The 20,044-nt window shown below is 34.8% G+C and overlaps 1 protein-coding gene across 16 annotated transcripts in view; it reads left to right on the top strand.

Annotated features, from left to right (window-relative positions):
- TENM3 (teneurin transmembrane protein 3) overlaps positions 1-20,044 on the top strand; it is a 1,290,863-nt gene that overhangs the window by 473,381 nt on the left and 797,438 nt on the right. For 15 of the 16 annotated variants that reach the window (XM_054295906.1, XM_054295901.1, XM_054295905.1 and 12 more), the window contains exon 6: positions 19,676-19,836. The gene's annotated coding sequence lies outside the window, so the exon portion shown is untranslated. The remainder of the gene's footprint in view (positions 1-19,675; positions 19,837-20,044) is intronic. The other variant, XM_054295903.1, reaches the window with a different exon arrangement.

Genomic DNA, 20,044 nt, shown 5'->3' with positions numbered 1-20,044 from the left:
GGTTCTTTAGCCATATTCACTGTCAGAGCCAGCACAGATGCAGGAATAATCCTGTGTTGGTCATCGGGGTATATGGGTATATTGTTAGTGCCCCTTACCCCTTTCCAAGAGCACACACACTCAGTCCTGTTCAGAGAAGGCCTCAGGGTGGTGGCAGTGCTGTTTAGCTCCAGCACAGACATGGCTGATTCACTTCTTCATCTGTGGTTCTTCCTGATTTCTGGTACCCTTGTTAAACCACTTCTAATGATTTCTAATTCTGTTTAAATTTTTGTTTTAAATTTCCATTCCATAGGTCATCCATGACAGTAACCATGCAAGGGTAAGGTTAGAAGAGGAAAAGGTTAGTCTAAATTGTGCCATGCACAACATGAGTGTATCCTTTTAGTAAACAAGTCCACACTCTGAAATTCTTTGTATACATTTTTTTCAAAAGGGGCTGGCAGGTAACGAAGCAAATTAAATTTTAAGCCAAAGAAATAGCAATATTTTAACTGTGGTTAAAATGTTATGACATAATTAAATTGTCACACATTGCCTGCTGATGTCATAGAGACCAGAACCACAGATGACTTTAGAAAGGGATTAGTCTGATTTCTATCTTAGAAATGTGTGTGCTAGGGACGGGCAGAAGCTTGAAAGGCATACCAGGGAAAAAAGGCATTACAAATACTTCTATGTGCATCAATTAATATCCACTGTCTCATGTGGAAATCTGGATAAACTGAGCCTCGATTCAGACTTTTCTGTGTTCATGTGAGAATTATATGTTAAAAATAGAATAAAAATTTGAGTTCTAATGTACAAGGAAAATTTTCAGATGCCACTATGACAACTGATCTACCATTCAGATAGTGAAGAAGAAAATTTTCATTTCTTAAATATTCATTACAGTAATGTTAATGCTGTAATGGTACAGTGTTAAAAGCCATTGGTAGTCATGGCACAGCCTGCATTTAAAAATTAGATTCTGTGATATCCAAATAACAAAATTTAAAAACTGTCCAGTACCTACAGATGTTATACAGATATTGTCCCGATATTAACAGCAAAAACATGCAAATTTTCATGATACATAAGTCAGTACTAAAATGCTGGATACATGTCCCATTTGGAAAAGAAGAATTTGACAAACTAAATAGATTGTGTGCAGATATTAGAGATGAAGATAGAAAAGCATAAAGGTTAAGACCAAGAAGTAATCAGATTAAAACTTAGAAAACCTTTTGTGTTCACTGGGGACATTGCATTTCCCATGAAAGATCCTGACTGTAGATAAAAACTACTTAATGCAAAACATATTTGACTTTTAGCTTCTCTGTTGAGTCATAGAAAAGACATTACTATTCTGCCCACAAAGCTAGGATTCGACTGTGTTCTGTATCCTAAAAAAGGATGAGAACCTTAGCTACAGATTTCCAGGCACACAGTGGTTTTCTCTGTTAATTTCATGAGCTGACAGTAATCACAGTTACACATTTTCATCAGTAGGGATCTGGTTTAGATTTTTGAAATTTTAAGGTGTTTAGAAGGGTTACCGGAGTTTTTACATGCTCCAACTTTGTCTGTAAATCATGTTAATCGGAATAATTTCAAATGTTCAGTTGCTGTTTGAAAACTGTCAGAAATAAAGGTTACAGTGTGAATTTTTTTTCACCTTACCTTTCTGATGCTCTTTAACCTTCCTGTCTGTTAAACTAAGAAATATAGTGACCTATTAAGCAATTAGCAAATGGAGCTGTAAATGTAATAGGACTGTGGTCAATATTTCAAATACACATGCCTAAACTTTCATTCTCTGAGGGATGTCAGTGGGGGTGGAATCATAAATATGTTTTTTAAAACAAATTTCTTTATTTTCAGAGCAAAATGTCAGATCAAAATAGTATGAAGTATTCTCCTGACAGCTAAATAGAATCAGAGAATAGTTTAGGTTGAAAAAAGCCTTTAATATCATCAAGTCCAAAATTAACTTCGCTCTGCTATCTTTATCATTAAAGCAGATTTCCAAGTCTACAATATTTTGAAGACTTGCAGGAATGGTGATTCTATCACTTGCCTGGACATCCTGTTCCAATGCTTAATCACCCTTCCAGTAAATAATTTTTTCCTTTTATCTGTTCTAATCCTCCACTGATGCAAACTGAGACCATTTCCACTCATCCTGTCTTCTTGTTACCTGGTAGAAAAGACTGACATCCTCATCACTACAACCTCCTTTCAGGTAACTGTAGGGAGCATAGGGTTCCCTGCAAGCCTTCTGTTCTGCGGGCTAAACAACCCCAGCTCCCTCACCCACTCCTGATAAGCATTGTGCTCCAGACCATTAAACAGCCTTGTTTCCCTTCTCTAGAGCTGCTCCATCACCCCAATGTCCTTCCTGAATTAGGGGCTCAGAACTGGGCACAGCAGTTGAGGTGTGGTGTCACCCATGTTGGCAGAAGAATCACTTCCCCGGTCCTGCTGACCACGCTTGTTCTGATACAAGCCAGGATGCCATTGGCCCTCTTGGCCGCTTGGACACACTGCTGGCTCGTGTTCAGCTGCTGCCAAGCTGCAGCACCAGGTCTTTCTGCACTGGATCATTTCCAACCACTCTCCCCGCACCTGTAGGGCCGTGTGGGGTTTGTCTGACCCAAGTGCAGGACTTGGCATAGGAATAGCAGCATAGGAAGAAACCCACCTCTATGCAGATTGAGGTTATCTTGTCAAAGACAGAAATATTTTGTTCTCAGTGTTATAGCTAGATAGGAATCAAATGACCTTTGTCCTTACTAACATCTTCCTTCCTTCACCAAACAAAATATGATTTTGATTTCTGTGTTATTAAAAGTTTCTGCCAGCCACAACTATGAATTTGTCCAGCATTAAGGAATATTGAGCTAATAGCTGGAGTAGTAAACCTGAGTCTTTATTTGGAAACAGTGTCCTATAAAATTTATTTTAAATTTGTACTTAGAGCAAATGTTTGGGAAAGTTCATCGTTGCAGCCTGATACAAAATCCAAAATTTATAACTCTGGTATCTCCTATTTTGTGCCCATTTCTTTGTTCTTCAGCCTGTATTTTTCAATGGATCCTAAATTTTCTGTATTTCTCTGTCCCTCTGGAATTCATTAGTTCTAGAGTATAAAGGGGGTAGTTTGATGTAAGCATGTTTGTGTTACTTCCATTTTAAACTGAGATGTCCAATCAACACCTGGAGACTGTGCATGCATTAGTTTACTCTGCATGCTGCCCAGGAAGAGTAGTCTAATGATGGTTTTGATTGAGTAAACATTTTCAAGTAAGGTCTTATTGTATATATTCCCAGTACTAAATGAACAAAACAAGTTAATCATCCTGGCACCTCTTTTCTTGTGAAACTAACTAGTTCTGAATTTTATTGAATTCTTTTTCACTCGTTACATCTCTGCTTTCACTCTGTTCATAGCCACATACACATTTGTAGGTAAAGTGGATTATTTTTTGTTATTTTAGCTATAAAGCACTTTCAGCTAAAAAATAAGTTTCACCTAAAGATATTGTGATGACATTGTCCCTGTAAATGTGAGCATTGATATTTATGAATCTTGTACATAGCAAAGATTATAAGAGTTCTCACCAGGAATGTGTTATAGACTTTTTCATAAAATGTTACAAAAATGTACCCATTCTATTAGATGAAACCATTTCAAACTTCTTTCATTACTTGAAGACATAACATTGTCTTTACAGATCTTTTGAAGGCAGGATTTTTTTAGATAGTTGAAAAAATTCTTCCAATATTTGAAAAGATCAACTAAAAGAGATGGCTGGTAATAGAACTTCAGGGCAAACCCCAAGAGGGTTTTGATCCACAATCCCTTAAGGTGCTGTACATTTGTGTTTTCATTCATACCAGTGCCTTCAAATACTTGGCAAGTTTGAAAAATATTTTTTTTTATTTCACACTAAAGGTCTTATTCAGAGAGGCACTGTACAACAGTATATCCTCTTTATGTCACTCTTCTTGGGAGTCAAGAAATGGTGTGGCCTAATGAGGTGCTACACGGGTTATCAACAGGATTGTAGGATGCACATCAATAGCTTTACATCAGAGGCAGACTTAAAAGACTTAAAAGAAAAAAAAAATTAGGTGAAGAGTTAGTGCTGTATTATGCCATTTTCCAGGAAGAGACAGTTCAATAATAATACCAAACAAAAAATAAATAACAGAATAAATTTCTTAATGAATGAGGTATTGTGCTCTTTCTGATTCATTTATGATGACTAAAGAAATTATTTCATCAATTAAATAGTTAGATATTTCTGTAATCTTCAGAGCTAACAAGTCGTTTTAAGAAATTTAAAATAATTCATTTGAAGTAGTGTATGTAGAATATTTTCAAAAGACCTAAGGAAAACATTAATGTTTATAAAAAGCAATAAATATATGTTTAATGTCTTAAATGTTTTGAAATGTGACCATGATGGAGCCAAAAATTATTACATGTGATATATATTGATTATTGTCACTCTGAAAATTCTTCCAAATTATTTCCTTTTTTTCTGTGAAACAAACATATCAGTATTTTTGCTTATTTGTCACAAACACTTGTGAATTAATTGCAGTTGGTCTAACAACATTGGAATATAATTTTCTGCTGTTTTTAATTAGTCTTTAGTACTGTGTATCCTTAGGTGACGTATCAATTCAAAATTGAGCTTAGTCTGGCGGTTTGAAATCAAATGTGAGCTTTTCTTTTATAATTAATATATTTTTAGGTAGAGGAAAAAGTAACAAGGGTTAATAAATCATAAGATTCCTCTTAACAATAAAAAAAATCTAATCTACCACCTTTTAGACTTAATATTTGATGAAGTTTTACATGGTAAAATATATACTGATGCAGATTGGTTTACAATTAGCTGCCTGAAATGATAAAATGAGATATGTTAAGGTATAATTTTCACCATATCCCTTTCTCTCTTGCAATTGGAAACTTTTCACTGAATTATTTGATTTTTGAAGTCATGGAAAAATTGAATTCTGAGAATGCAGTTTTGGACAAATCTGATGTTTCAAATGCTACATCTGAAAATAGAGAGCAATTTGGTAAAAAATGTACTTACGTTCTGTCAGGATAGCAGTAGGACTGTATCTCCCCTGATGTATCTTTGCAGTTTAGCTATAGGAAAAACTGAGATGTACAGCATAAACACGTGAAAAACTTACAGTACTGAGACCAGATCAAAGCTCTGTCTTGCACAATATTGTGTTTGATCAATTATGTATACCTATAGAATAGTATGGAAACAGGTAAGTATGTGTTGATAGCTCCATGCCTCCTTCCACTAGGTGTCTGAATCCACTTCCAAATTCACTGCTAACTGTTTTTCTATCAATAGGTCTAATTCATTTGTAGTCTAATGTTTTGTGAGATAAAGATTTTGGTTGTTTTGCATGTGTGAGCCCCTAAGTTTGTTTAAAATTCCTTAATATTTGTGTTAGATAAGGCAATTAGTTAAGTTTTGCTAGATGACTTTCCCCATGACATATCACACATTCATTTCTAGATAGCCATCGAGAAGACTCCCAACCTAGAATTTCCAGACTTATGAGTCGTGGCCAACAGTCTGTCAGATGCATTTCTGTTAAAGGGAGTATATGGCATCAGGGTTGGAAATAGTCTATGGTAGTGCCTGAGGCCATGAAAACTAACTCAAAAGTCATCATGACATCATAGAATCATAGAAGTAGTTTGGGTTGGAAGGGAGTTTTAAAAGTAATTTAGTCTAACCCCCCTAAAACAAGCAGGGACATTTCAGCTAGATTTGGTTGCTCAAAGCCCAGCAACCTGGCCTTAAGCACTTCTAGGGATGGGCATCTAGCACCTCTCTGGGTATCTTGTTCCAGTGTGTCACCACCCTCACAGGAAAGAATTTCTTTCTAGTATTGAATCTTAATCTGCCCTTTTACAGTTTAAAGCCATTTCCTCCTCGTCCCTCTCATTACAAGCCCTTGTTAAAAAGGCTTATTCTCCATCTCTCCTGTAAGCCCAGTTTGCATACTGGAAGATTCCCATGAGGCTCCCAGAAGGCTTCTTTTCTCCAGGCTGAACATCCCCAATTACCGCAGCCTGTCCTCTTAGGAGAAGTGCCCTTTCCCTTGGATCATTTTTGTGGTCTTCCTCTGGATCTGCTTTTGGTACTGGGGAGTTCAGAGCTGGATGCAGCGTTCCATATGTTGTCACAGAGAGCAGAGGGGCACAATTACTTCCCTTAACCAGCGGGTCACGCTCCTTTTGATGTGGCCCAGGATATGACTGGCTTTCTGAAAGTGCAGGTGCAGTCTGCTGGCTCATGCACAGCTTTTCATCCACCAGCACCCTCGAGTCCTTCTCAGCAGGGCTGCTCTCCAGCCCACTACAGATAGCTGTGCTACTTTTCCAGATGTTGAGGTGGTTGAAGTCCCCCAGTAGGAAGAGAGCCTTCGAGCATGATGCGTCCTGCAGCTGGAGCAGGAAGGTTTCATCAATAATCATCCTTATCTAGTGGCCTGTAATAGACATCAGCCACAAGTTCCCTTTGTTGCCAGTCTCAATTCTTGCCCAATCAGACCTACGCTGTTTTGGTTCAGTTACTTTGCAAAGTATTTCACCTTGGTTGTGTTCACATCTAATCAAGATTGAAATAAATCACTCTAAATAATGATTTCCTGTGAAAGATTTTGTTTTGTAAACCATACTCTGGTGAAAAAAAAAAAGGCTTCAAAGGGAAACTTTTGGACAACCAGAATAGATTTGGAGTTTCCAAGTGGATTTAGATCTAAAGAAAAAAGACACGTCTCTGTCCCTCAATTGTACATCAGGACTACCATACATATGCACAGTCCCTTCAGTATTTATGGATGGAACACTCAAAGTTCATGTAGAAAATTGAATACACAGTTATATTCAAAAGAGTTATTGGCATTTTACTTTCATAAATATGCATGCTTTTTTTTTTGTATTTGTATCCATATATGAGTATGTAAGTTGGTTGTTAAATGTTTTTTGTGATGACCTTTAGAAATTCAAATTTAACATACAAAGGACTGTTTCTCACCTACTTGTAAAACAGCCATCCTTTATTTTTTTAATAGTGCTGGCTTTGAAACTTGATATCATCTCAGAAGAACACGTCTAATACCATGCTTTATCAGTTGAAGTTAACTTCATCCCTGGGTCTTCGAAAGCTTTTCAGAACAATGTCTCACATTTCCTGTACATCATGATAGTTTTAAATCCAATTATTTATTTAGAAATTAATATAATTGCTGTTAGAAACTTACTTGTATTTACAATTTGAAATAATAATAGATTAGACTTGATGATCTCAAAGGTCTTTTCCAACCTAGTTCATTCTGTAGTTCTGTAATATTTAGGAACGTATATAACAAATTGCAGTCAGAGCAAATTAAAGTACTACTACTAATTTATATATGTACATACATATAAAATTTGAGGTAAAAGTTATTAGAGTGGTTTCATTTCTGGCTGTATTTATCTTAATAAGCACAGTAGCTTAAGAGTACATGTGTTTTCGGTGCAGCTGTACAGTTCAGCAGAAACTGCTCCTGAGTTGCTGTTCATGGGTTTTGACGTGCATCTCACAGCTTTCTCTCTAGCTGTGAGTACTCAAAACCTCACAGGCTGTAGTAAGAAGAGTAAGTTGGATAAGTTAGAAATCCAAAGAAAACTGGCAGATGTGATATATTATAAGGAATTACAGCAGTCAGAAGGTTATGTATGAAGGAGAATGTCATGTATTTAAGATATATGTTGGTGTGTGTTGCTCTTAGGAGGTATGTACCACATGGTAGACACACAGAGTATTTTTTAATAGTTGTCTGATAATTTGGATAGCCATTTAATAGAAAATTATTAGGCACAAGTTTGCCTATATCTTAAATAAGTTCCTATTTATAGGAAAAAAAATTGTTTTTTTCAATCTGAGTTCATCAGCAAGAGGGAAAGACTGATACCTCATGTGGTAACATATGGTTACAAATGGTTTTGCACTTGGCTAGAATTCATAACTGATCTCATTGAATAAACTGTGAGTTCTATTCTTTGAACACCCTATGAAGCCATAAAAAGTCTTTCTCTGTAAATCTATTGTACATTAAAGGTGTGTGTTCCACCACTACTTTTACAAATTAAACCTCAAGAAATAGCTTGAAAGTTCTCATCTTCTGAATACACTAGAGAATACAGTTTGTGGTTCTTTTCCATACAAGAGATAGTGATCAAGCTGTGTGTGTAGCTGGCTGAAGAATTTAGGAATCTTTCTTAATTTCATCATCAATATTTACAGCATGTTGTAAAGGATACGAATTATGGTGAGAGCACTAATTATTTGACAGAATTATTTAAAATGTTTGTGCAAATAATTCTTGGTCTGTATCCCGTTTATATTGTCTTCAAAATATGAAGATTTCATTTTGTGTTGGATTGCATTGTCCTGATTCAGCATATGTAAGCACCTTTCATTGAATTAAGAAAGACATAATATTACCAAGCCTCTATGCATATATCATTTTATTAAAATGAGGAATCAATTTTCAGGGCTATTATGTAATATATAAAAAGAAAAATTTGTTAAAGAAATTGTATAAAATTAAGAATGTTAATATAAATCTCCAGTATTTTTCTGATTATAGAGATGTACATATGAATTAGTCACAGAGAAATTCGACTGCATGTATGGTATGGAATTGAATGCAATGGTCTCTGTGTTATAAATCATAGAGACCTTTTTGTATTTTCAGCATTTTTTTCTGTAATTTGGTCTTAACACTACCTTGCTTGTGTATAGCCAAGGCACTAAGTTGAAATAGTACACTGTGCCAGTTTCCTCTTTGGTTGAGGGATGTGATGTATAGTCAAGCTGTGAGGAAAAGCAAAAATTAAAACAAATTATCAATGAGACAGATTGAAACACTGGAATGTTTTGGGCCTTAACTGTCTACGTACAGATACAGAATACAATTCTGTAAAACAGTCTTAAAAATTCTAGTTTTCATTAAGGTTGGATTCAGCTCTGAATTCTCTGACCGGAAGTATTTTAATGATATGCACACACATCATAGAGTTATTTCTTTTTCTTCAAAGTACATTCTAAAACTTTAGCAAAAGGAGATACTGATAACATAGATGTATGTCTCAGTTTGTAGATAGTACTTTTCTACCTCCAAAATCAGAACTGTGGTGATTAGATATATTTTGCTGACATATGTGACTATCTGGCAATCTCATTCTGTTATATTTTTTTCCAATTTTCTTTCTTTCACCATAAAAACCAAACAGTTTTTACTACTTTGAGGAGAACTTTCTTGCTGCAGTACTGCACAGAAAGACATTTCAACGTCAGCCGTGAAAAAGGAGACAGGAATATCAGATAAATTTAGTAGCTAGAATGGAAGAACCAAAGAAAAAACCACCATTAGAATGTTACAGTTCTAGCATTAAATGGTCTACATCCTTTTTTTATTTCCGGTATTGTGACATTCAAGGGATGTAATACTTGAACTGGGGTCTCTGGTACTTCTATTGGTTAAATAAATAAATACATAATATCTCAAGCTCGTGCAAAACTACCACTGTTCTCAGACTTCTGTGTGTAAGCAGCCCCCAAGGTGCTTCAAAAATATAACATTCTGTGTTGCAATCAAATTCTTTTAATAATCCACAGTGTTCCATCTGGATGCCATCTTTCAGCTATCTGTAATTCATGAAAGAAAATTTCAACCAGCACAGACTACTTTAAAATACTCTTTATAATTAGTTTAATAATGAGATGTTAATTTTCAAATTTGTGCTAGTTAAAAGAAAAGAAGATGTTGAAAACTAGTAACCTGGGGTTTTGTTCAAAACTTGTAATTTTACAGTAGTTTATATCATATATCATACAAAATTGACCTCTTCCATGGATATTGCTGTGCCAAATGAGAACCTTTAACTATGAGATAGCAGTTATTCCTCTTACTAATTGCACTAAGTTGATTGGGAATTTTGATCTGCTGGATGGTAGAAGTGCTCTACAAAAGGATCTGGACAGGCTGGATTAATGGGCCAAAGTCAGTTGCATGCTATTCAACAAGGCCAGGTGCCCTAAATTGTGTTTAACCTGGAGAAAAGGAGGCTCAGGGAAGACCTTATTGCTCTCTACAACTAGCTGAAATGAGGTTTTAGTGGGGTTGGGGTCCGTGTCTTCTCCTAGATAACAGGTGACAGGATGAGAAAAAAGGTACTTGAGTTGCACCAGGGAAGATGGATTGGGTGTTAGGATAATTTTTTCACAGGAAGGGTTGTAAAGCATTGAAACAGACTGCCCAGGGAAGTGGTGGAGTCATCAACCCTGGAAGTGTTCAAAGAAAGTGTGGATGCAGCACATGAGTATATGGTTTGATGGTGAAGGTGACAGTAGTGTTTCTGGTAGTGTCTAGTAGTAGACAGTAGTGATGGTTGGAATTGATGATCATAAAGGTCCTTTCCAGCCTTAAAGTTTCTATGCTTCTAATGCTGTGAATGCGGGTGATGAGGTGACTGTGGCAGTTAGACACACTATTGCCTTCTGTTTTCATAAGATTTTCAGGCACATCTGGACATGCTTTTATATTCCTTGTTTTTTATTAGTTTGGTAAAATGCAGTTGAGCACATTTTCTGTTTGACAAGCAGCAAAGTAATATTGTAAACTGAAACACGGGGCAGTAGTCACTAAATCACAGATACATTGCTGTATCCTGGAATACACAAAGGCCAAGTCCTGACTCTAAAATAATTTTGTGAAGTGAGGTAATGAACTGTGGGGAAACTGCAACTTTCCCAACTACTGCACTCAGCTAGAATGTAAACTGGAGAGAGAATACATTCCTGCTGAAAAAGACCCAGCAATCTGTTGAGATTTTAAATTTCTTTTTAAATTACTACTCCGAAGAAAACTTGGAATTTCAATTCTAGATCCTATAATAAGAACTGGACTGGGGAAACAGCGCAGAATAGTACAGATCTTTAATCATAAGCTCTGATTCAGTAGTTCAGAATATTGAATAATTTTTCTAATTTCATGTGGATATAAAGGTTTAGTATAATGAGATGAAGAGGGAAAATGAGCAAACAGTAGTTTGGCAATAGTTTATTACTGTCATTTTGGAACACGTAAAATATTCCCGATTTTTCTAGTTCATAGAGATTAATTACTATCAAAGTTTGTTTACCTTTATATTTTACAAAATCTTAGGTTGCCATAGTGGCTTGGGTAAATTAAAATCAGAAAATATGGGCCATCTGTAGCAGGTTTCTTAGGGTGCTAGTCTCTCCTCTTTTATGCCATTTTATCCTAATAGCCCTGAAATGCTTTATGAACCTCAAAAAAGGAGAATGTAACCTAATGCAAAGTAATTGCTTCCTAGAACAAAGAAACTGTAAAATTACATTGGTTTTTTTCTGCTCTTGGCATAGAACGTGCCACACCACCCCTTACAAAATCAACTTCATGAAAATAAAAAAAATTAATCAGAATCTAGATAAACTTCAGGAAGTTTTAAGTAAAATGAGGGAACCGAGTGAAGAAATCAAATGTTAAAAGAAACATGCTGTTAGCTATAAAGAGCACAGTGTAATAGTCAAAAAAATAATAGTTGATATCTCAGTCTAAATCAACCTCTTGAAGGGAATAAAACCTGATGTAGAGCATCTATGATGCCTAATACTGTAAATAGATATGATGCCTAAAATATATGTCTGGTGTATTTGAAAAAAGTCTTTTTAGAGTGTCTTTAACATATTTTTTTCTGATCTCTTCTTCTTTCTTAAGAAATCTTCTTCTGTCTCAGGAAATGACATTCTATAAATGGATCTCACTGGTCAGGATTAGTTTCCAGTATTGAAGAATGCATTAATGTTCCAGAACAACTCAGTTTGGGTGGTTTGAACATTTCCTCTGGGTCTTTACCCGTGCTATTTATTGTCAGTTATATACATTTGTTTTCACATCTTGGACTTAGTTTCTTCCACAGCCTTTGTTTACCACTATGGATAGTGGTTATAGTCCTTCTCAGATGTTATGTTTGGGAAGGTTAAACAGAATAAATATTTTCAGCCTTTTCAGTTCATAAACACAGTGCTTAATGCATGCATTCTGGTTGTTTAGTTCATATATGCATGACTCTGAATTTTGCATTTTTAAATTTCATTTCATTTAGTTATGTGCTGTTAATGTAGTTGACTAACTCATAATGCAGTTCCTGAAAGAACTTTCATGGTTTATATCTGTTGAAAATATAGAAATTGTGTAAGTGACCTACATTGATACACTCCATTTTACCTGACTCATTAAGGTTTTACAGAAAGTCCACCTTATTTAAGGAGCTCCGCTAGAAATCTTGCTTCAGAATGTAGCCCGATTCTTCTCTATATCATAATTCTTCTCTGCACTCACATCTTCAACTTAACTTTCTCTGGAGCCAATATCAAATCTATCACATCTCTGGTTTAAAAATAAAACTATTTTGCTCACTTAGAATCTGTCAGATTGCCATCACAGAAAATGGCAAATGGCAAATATGAAAATCTCCTTCTGGTATGTTTTTTTTCCTTTTACCATATCCTTAAATCTTTTTTTACTACAATATTTAGTGAAGTCTTGTTTCTTTTATAGATTCATCTCAAAAGCTTAAACAAAATTATAGTAGATTTCTTAATATATTACAGTTACAGGAGATATATACTTCTGAATTAATCTTTAAACAAGGAGCTTGTCAATGGTTCTGTTTCACGATCCCTACTACATCTGTTGACATTAAAAAAATAAAAATAAACAAATATGCCTACTCTTGTCTATAACAATATAGTACTTAGATTTAATATGCTTTATTTAGAAAATTATTTCATGTTTTGTACAATTTCTAGAATGAAAGACTATTTGAAGGAGTGGAGTTTGAAAAAGAGCTGCATGCCAACCTCATAACATGTGACAAATAGATGAGCTGAGGCTCCAGGCTAAACCCACATGCAGTGAGTCCTATAGAACATTGACTCCATATGCATCCATTCATCGTGGATCACTGTACTCTTTCCAATCCTTACAAAGAAAGTGTTGACTAAAACCTCACTCTGTATGTTGTTTGTTTCCAATTATCACATACAACATAACATGAAGTTATGACAAGCACATTACAGTTATAATGTGTCAATAAATTATACGCTGTCATATAATTGAGCATATGCATACCTAAAACAAAGTTGCAAACTGATATGAAAGCAAAATAAATGCCAAAATAATTCCAGTGAGCATCTCTACCATATGTAAACCTCAGCAAGGTTTTTTTTGTGGAAATACTGTAAAAAGAAAATGTGTTTGCCATGATCTCTGATTAATTTCAACTTGTGTTTGTAACTACTCCACTCAGACTGCCTCCCGTCTTATGTACTTAGTGACTAAGCAGTGACTAAGTAGTTTATTTACATTAAAATCTGTTCTGTCCCCTAAGCCCCTAAACAATATGATGAGCTTAAAACATTTTAAGAGCAGATACATAGTTCTGCACTATGTTTATTCCCTGGATACAATTTAAAATTGATTTAAAAACCCAGAAATTCTCTTTAACATGTTTCATTTAGAATAAAAAAAAATATCCTAAGCAATACAAGAAATAACTGTTAAGAAGCCTAAATTTACAGAAGATAGGCATCTAGTTGGTCAGTTTAAAACATCTAAAGTATTAAACTTCCAGTCCTTAAAACAAAACATATGTATAAATGCATTATACAGCGAATTCAAATTAAAACCTAGGAATTTTACTCTTTGTTAATTCTCTGGAACTTAGTTTTTTTTTTTTTTTTTATGAAGAAGTTTCTAAGTATCTGTTGTTTGCTAATTTAATGATGGTTGGATTTCAAGAAATTAGAGTAGTTATAATGTAGCAGCTCCAGGTAATATCTTGAAAATGCTGGGGTTTCGGAACTGAAGCCTAACTTCTGTAAAATTAGAATTTACAACAAACTGCTTTAAAAAAAAATCACTGAAAGTGCTGTATGGGCTATCCATTTTATTTATTAATTGTGACTCAAGAAATACACATATTTCTGAATTCAAATGAAAAATATTATGTGCTTTAACTTAACACATCTGGTAATTCTTTATGCTAATGTATTTTCAATAAAAATATTAGGATTGCAGTAGAAAATGTGACAATTTTAAAAGGTGTTCCATTTTCTCCATAGTTTTCTCCAGTCTTAATTCTGTCTGCAAAGGTATTTCAGAATTCACAGTTTTTATTGCGGTCCTATTTACATGAGTATGTACCAAGAACTATGCAATAACCAACATAAAGTTCTTGCTGATATAAAGTGTTTGCCTGTCATAACTGTGTCAGTTTCCTGTTCTGTTCTTAAGCACTAAGTTTGACAGACATACACTCTGTGCCATTAGTGGCTTACTTTGAACTGTATAAAGGTGAAGCTGCCGTAGTAATTTGTTTCAAAGAACTTCCAAACTTGACTATAAAACTGTAATATATCTAGAGGAAAAGATACTGCAATTGTGAATACACTTTAAAAACAGCACTGCATATATATTTTAAGGAGAAAAATTATAAAAACTTATTTTTTCTATTTGTATATTCCTTCTGTAAGTTTTTTTTTTCCCATTTTGCATTATTGTAAATGTGAGAACGAACAGCAGTGTAAATATTCAATGTGTAGGAATCTTTTACTCTTGACTTTTAACATTTAAAGAACATTTATATAAATGGTGTAGATTTCAGCTACTATGAGTCAGACTTATAACTGTGTTAATCTGACCTTTTTGAAAGACTTGAAATTTCTGCAGGTAAAATGGAATGAGTCCATTCTTACCTCATTCTCAGGCTCTTAGGCAGACTACAGCAGCAGGAATTATGGGTCCCTATACAACTGATAGGGAAGGATTATTCATAAGAGAATGTCAACCCAAAGAAAGCATTAAATACATAAAGATATGGTAGGATTGAGTTACATTGACACAGACTTAAGTTTTTCTGCAAAGTGTTATCAGTTTTGTCTTTGCTCTTGTGGCAGCAAGACCACCAGACTTTCTGTACTCAATAATTTGCACCTCCTTCTGTAGAAATGCTTGCTTAATAGGTCCTCTATAAAGTCATCAGAAAGATTTCACTCAGAGTTTTCTTTCATATGATTAATAGTTACTTTCAATACTGCAATTTTATATACAAACAGAATTGTCAGAAAATAAGTAACTTTTTTTCTTTCCTACTCTAAACTTATTTGTAAGACCTGGAACCTAGTAGCTGGATTAGGTGCAAAGTAATTAATTTAGGGTCTGTTTTAGTGCTTATCTATTCTCCTCATTAGCATCTACTCATACATCATGCAAATAAATGCTAATTTCAATTTTCAAGTGCTTCAGATAATGTCTAATGTTTAAGATTTTTGTGGAGGCAGTCATATTGCCCATATCCAAGAGGGATAGAAAAAGCAAAGGAAAATACTTCTTGATTTTTTTTTCCTGGGGTTACTGCCTTATATAGAAGACTAAAATCAGTGTTGATGTAGGAGATTGAACATGTTTATAAGATTATGCTTTTATTTTTAAGACTTTTATTTAAATCTATACAGCTTTTCATTTGATAGCAAATTTCACTGAGGAATTCCTTGCTGCTTTGCATTAATCTCTGCTTTATATTTATCATATAAAGGTGTTTTGTTGCAATTACAGAATATATTATTGAACAGTACCATCAAGAAGCCACATATCTGTATTAATCTAAAGCATCAAGACACAGGAATAGAACAGAGGAGCATTTCAGTCTCCAAAAGCTTTAAATTCTGATGCACGATAACTTTTTACAAAATTTGGAAAATTGTCTTAGGATATGGACATCAGGCTGTTTTGCAGAAGAGAGAGAACAGCTGAAATATTCTGTCTTGCTCTTCTTGTTGAAGTCTTAATTAGGTTTGCATTCACTTACTCCCTCTTCCAATGTAGCACTACCTCATACCAAATTATCAGGGCAACATCTGCCAACAGTTTTGTCTACACAGCACTGAGCTACTGGATCAAAACTGTATCTTGGAGAGCTTTATTATAGGTATCATAATTTTCTGCCCAAGTTAGATACTAGTTTTATAACATATAAGAGGTAGGTGTTCATAAGCAACAAGTGTCTTTTGAAGAAATAAATTACTTGCATTAACCTCTTATTTGGCAATGATGTAAAAAGCAATTTTTTTCCTCCACTGAAAAAGGTGTCCAGAATCTTCAAGATATGTAAGATATGTCTGTATAACATCACTGTCAGAGTAGCAGTATATGACTGGGAACAAAGTTTGAATAATTTTTATTTTATCACAGCTTTTAAAATAATTTTAGCTTGGAGGGGAAAAGGAATTAATGTGAATGTATTTAGTATTTTAAATTTACTGCACTGTAAATATTGTAAACATTTGTGTTCCCAAGTGCTATAAAATTATTTCAGTTTCTGTTTAGGAAAAAGAAATCAATAAAGGAATTCAGACATAACAAATGACAATTTCAGGCACTGTGACAGTAGATAGACCTGGGTGCCTTATATTCACAGACCTTTCAATCAAGCAATATGTGTACTGCAGTGGAATAAACTGAAGACCCTCTAGCAGCCAAGTGGACTTTGATCACTTTTGTTCCTAAATGTGACTCATATTTCAGTAGCCACTTTTTTCTAAGCTACTGATCTTCCCTAAACTTCACAGTGAGTGCTCAGTGAACTTAAAGGAGCCTTTACTCATTCTGCAAACAGACGTTAAATACTCATGCTCGATCACACTGGTTTTTTTTCCTTATATATCAGATACTGTCTCTTTGTTGCAGTTTTTGTTTCTTTTGTTGTTTTGTCCTTTGCATTCAACAGAAAAAATTGTGATGGAAAATGAGTTCCTTTTTGTAATCACAGTGCTTTCATTAATTCAGTTTTACAGCAGAAATGGAGTTTGAAAATACTAATTTGCCTACATTTTTTTATTTTATGGTTTTTGTTCATTCATCTTTCTTGATGATTACTCTTATGCTTTCTGTCGATTGCATGGCAATTAAGATACTCTGTAAAATTAAACATGATAAATACACTGTCATAAATCTCCCTAGTTTTCCAAAGAGAAAGCTAAGAAGAGTTCAGTTTTTTGTAACAAGAATACATAGTAGGGACAAGACATAGTAGGGACTGCCTTATTCTTTTGATTGTTTGTAATTATAAGACTGCAGCCATATAAACAATGCACTGGTAGAAATTAGTGAATAGCCTTTGGTCATGCTGCTCTTGTGCCAATATGGTCTTACTGGATCTAAGATGTGATCATTATTTGTTATTAATTTCTTTCCAGATTGGGGCATAATGGGTGGGCTCTGTGAATGTTACATGTTCTGGGTGTGAAATGAAGGCATGTGGGAATGTGAGTGTTTCCAACCTGCTGATGTAATGTGAGACAACTGCAGAAAAAGGAGAGGGTCAGCCTTGGTCCACTGTTCTCTGTGTTGCCTGTTCAGCATGACCTCTGGAATGGGCTGTGCCTACACTGCACCCAGGTTTTGCATAAAACAAAAAGAAAACCAAAAAAAACTAGGAAAGAAATAATATTTGACTTGAAGAGATATTACTTGAAGGTGTAGTCAAACCTCTAGTTTGCTCCTGTTAGATCTGCTTTGTCATTGCCTTTTCCAGTTGAGCTGACTGGTCCTTTTTCTACCTCTCTACTAGTCAGAGCAGCTGTTGACCCATGCAGAACACACACTGTGCTTCGCCCTCCAAGGATGAAAAGCAGCTTTGTTTGCTGTGTTGTCTCATGTCTCCCAGAGGCATCATAACTATCAGAGGCAGAGTACTACCCCGAAGTTGTGGGAGTAGTGCTTCCTTGCTACACCTTTTTTGACTTTTTTTTTAATGCTACAAGAACTGTAAATAACGTTCCTTAAAACATCTCCATCTCTAGTTTCTCTAGGGAAAACTCTAAAAAAATACATTTCATATGGTCATTTATAGCAAGAAGTACCAGTTTTAAAAACACACCATGGATGAAACAGGTAAAAACTGAATCTTTTTCCTTGCAACAAAGAGAGGTACTGAAAATCACTCTAAAAGAGATATTAAAAAAATAAAATTGGTTTAGATTTTAAGCTCTCTAGGAAGTCACCTTAGAAATGACTTTCTGAAACACTGTCTTGTCTCCTGCCTCCTTTAAGTTAATTTTGTATGATAATCCCTGGGATTCAAATCCAGGGAGATGGTTTTTGTTCCTTTTATATTCATTTGAGATCATTAATTATATCAGCACTTGCTCTTTCCTTGGCAACATCAAACATGTATTGTAACCAGTCGTTACAATGTTTTACAGCAATAGTCATCACAGAGAATTAGCATTCTGTGCATTATCAGATTTCTAAAAATTTGCAAGGTTGTGAATATTTACTTAATAAAAGTAGGTTGCCAAGAAAATACAAATGCTTCAATAAGGATATTATTAAATTTTAGGGATATATAAATAATGATTTTGAGAAACCAAGAATCACTTTTGCTTTATTCTTATTTTTATAGTATACTTCTCTTTGCTTTTTCAGTAATTAAGTCTTCTGACATTCCAGAAAGCATAAATCCTGCTGAGATGTTTAGGTTTGGTGCAAACTATTGATGTACAAACAAAATTTAAAAAAAAAAAGACAAAAATACACCCAGAATCATAACAAGCTGTTTTGCTTATACCTTTGAAAGAAAATTGGATGGTAAAGTAGTATGGCATGCTGAAACTGTTCTAGTCTTGTTGTTAACTAGAACCTCCTTTTGAAATTCATTGCCTTCAATTACATTTTTAAAAGAATTTTAATTATGTGCCTGAAAAGAATAAAGATGCTTCAGGCTCCATTTGTTTATCATGGAAGGCCTGAAAAAATGAGGACAGAGCTTCCCAGCTCATGCAGGGGTTACAGAGAGAGAGAGATGACTTTTAATTCGACAAGTTCAGAGAGATTTCTTAGTTTGACGCGCACAGCAGGGGGTCTTTGAGTGCCTGGCAATACTTCAGCATTCTGAGCTTTGAAAGTCTTTCCCTGCAGCAGAAATTGTATCAAAAGCCAGTGATAATATTCCCTGCAAGGTAAAGGACCCTATTGAAGATTTCTAGAGCTGTTTATTTATTCATCACAGTTTTTTCTTTTAGGACGTATAAGACGTATAGGTAAAAATTCACACAGATGCTAAGAAAATGGAATAAATAAAAAAAATTAATGGGGACCTCTCATTAATCCTTCAATTTTCCCTTAAGTTTTCCGTAGGCCACGTTCACCTATAAAATTTCCTGTCATTCCCTGCCATATATTCTGCATGCAGTCTTCCCTTCAAATCTCAGCTTTTCCTCATTTTTATCAGAATTATAATTTTTGTCTGCCTTCTACCACCAGCTGAGCACATAAGATGTTTATGGCCGTTTCTTTCCACTAAGCCCTTAAAGTGATTGATTAATTTTATGGAAGAACATTTTATTCCATAGGGGTCTTTTTAAATCTTATTTTTAAAGTAGATTTGAGATAGCTATTTCAAAGCCAAGGTTAAAGTGTCATTTATATTCCAGAGATCAGACTTTTAATGTTTTGACATTACGCTTATTTGAAAAGTATACACTGGTTTTGTTTTGTTTTGTTTCTGCAGCAGAGCTGGGACTGTGAGACTACGCCTTTCCCTTGTGTAATGTCAATGTCGGCTATCACTTTGGCAGAATCACCCAGCTCAGTGAAGACAGAAAACCCCTCCTTTCCTCCTGTTTTTCATCTGCTGGTGGCATTCCAAGTGACCTTCCCTCATAAATATTGGTGAGTGACCACATGGGGAAAGCAGCTCCTTCGTGCAAAGAAACTTGTTTCAAAAAGCTGTGTTCACCTGAGGGGTTTCCATTTTCCCCAAGTTTCAAAAAAAACCCACATGTGCAGGTGTTGCTTGGGGAGGGTGGATTTTCCCTTCTTTGAATAATAACTTGAGTTATTTAGCATCACTGATTTATCTAGACTTATAAGCATTTAT

Source organism: Melozone crissalis, unplaced genomic scaffold (genome assembly GCF_028551555.1).
Source record: "Melozone crissalis strain CALT ecotype California unplaced genomic scaffold, PUWL_Pcris_2 ptg000006l_1, whole genome shotgun sequence".
Taxonomy (NCBI): domain Eukaryota; kingdom Metazoa; phylum Chordata; class Aves; order Passeriformes; family Passerellidae; genus Melozone; species Melozone crissalis.
The sequence above is the reverse complement of the archived record's forward strand: the minus strand, read 5'-3'. Positions and strand labels throughout refer to the sequence as shown.